Source organism: Charadrius vociferus, unplaced genomic scaffold, assembly GCF_000708025.1.
Source record: "Charadrius vociferus isolate BGI_N301 unplaced genomic scaffold, ASM70802v2 scaffold1295, whole genome shotgun sequence".
NCBI lineage: Eukaryota > Metazoa > Chordata > Aves > Charadriiformes > Charadriidae > Charadrius > Charadrius vociferus.
This window is the reverse complement of record NW_009648567.1, coordinates 54,479-55,688: the sequence shown is the minus strand read 5'-3', so window position 1 is coordinate 55,688 and position 1,210 is coordinate 54,479.

The window sequence follows — 1,210 nt, the reverse complement described above, 5'->3', positions numbered from 1 at the left end:
CTTGGCGGGGGGGGAAGGTTGGTTTGACAGGTCGCAGGTGAACACCCCCTTCGCTCGGGCAAGCGCGCTGCAACCGTCGCCTCGGGCGGCTGGAACCCCACCAGTCCCAAACTGGTGTGCCTACGAGCAGGCTGGTTTGCATTCTTCGCCAATTTTGGGGGGCCTGACGCTCATTGTCGTTAAGCCCCTGTTACAACATCGCCCGGAGCTCTGAGAGAGCCTGGAGATGGGCGCAGCTGTAATTAGCACCTACGTAAAAGCACCTTGGCGCTGCCGGCGCGGTGCAATGGGCTGTAGGGTGACAGAATCGGACCCTCACAGACCTTCTGCATGGGACAGCGAGTTCTCGTTGTTGAAGTTTCCCCTCAATTTTAATCCTCTTGGACTCTTGGGGGTTGGACTAGATGACGGTCTCCAGAGGTGCCTTCCAACCCTGACCATTCGGTGATTCTGTGACCACGTCTCGCGGCATTGAGTTCCACCAGCGCCACCGGAGGTGCTCGGGGAGAGGTGGGCACGTGCCCGTGTCAGCACATGTCCCCTCTCGTATTATTGATGAGCGTCGATCTCATCAACGCCGAGCGGTAGCGAAAGGGTGGGTGGCGAGAGGACGGGGCCGGGCTCTTTCCAGCGGTGCCCAGCGACAGGACGAGGGGCGACGGGCACAAACTGGGACGCGGGAGGGTCCGTCTGAACACGGGGAGGAACATCTTTCCCGTGAGGGTGGCGGAGCACTGGCACAGGCTGCCCAGAGAGGCGGTGGAGTCTCCTTCTCCGGAGAGATTCAAACCCCGCCTGGACGCCGTCCTGTGCGACTGCTCTGGGTGACCCCGCTCCGGCGGGGGGCGGAGGAGAGGAGCTCCAGAGGGCTCTGCCTGGTCTGGGATTCTGTGAAAGGGGAGGGGGAAACGTCCTAGGAAGGGCATTCCAACCCATTGAATTCTTTCTGACCGATAATTTATCACCAATGTAATCCACAAAGCAAGCTGGGACACAGTTCTGGGAAGGTCTAGGCCTGGGCAAGGTGAAGCTGGGGACGGTGCCCGGCATGCTGAGGTGTGAGCATATCTTGGGGACAAACCCCAGACCATTTCATAGAATCACAGACTGGTTTGGGTGGGAAGGGACCTTGAAGATCATCCAGTGCCCCCCCCTGCCCCGGGCAGGGCCACCTCCCCCCAGCCCAGGTTGCCCCAAGCCCCGTCCAACC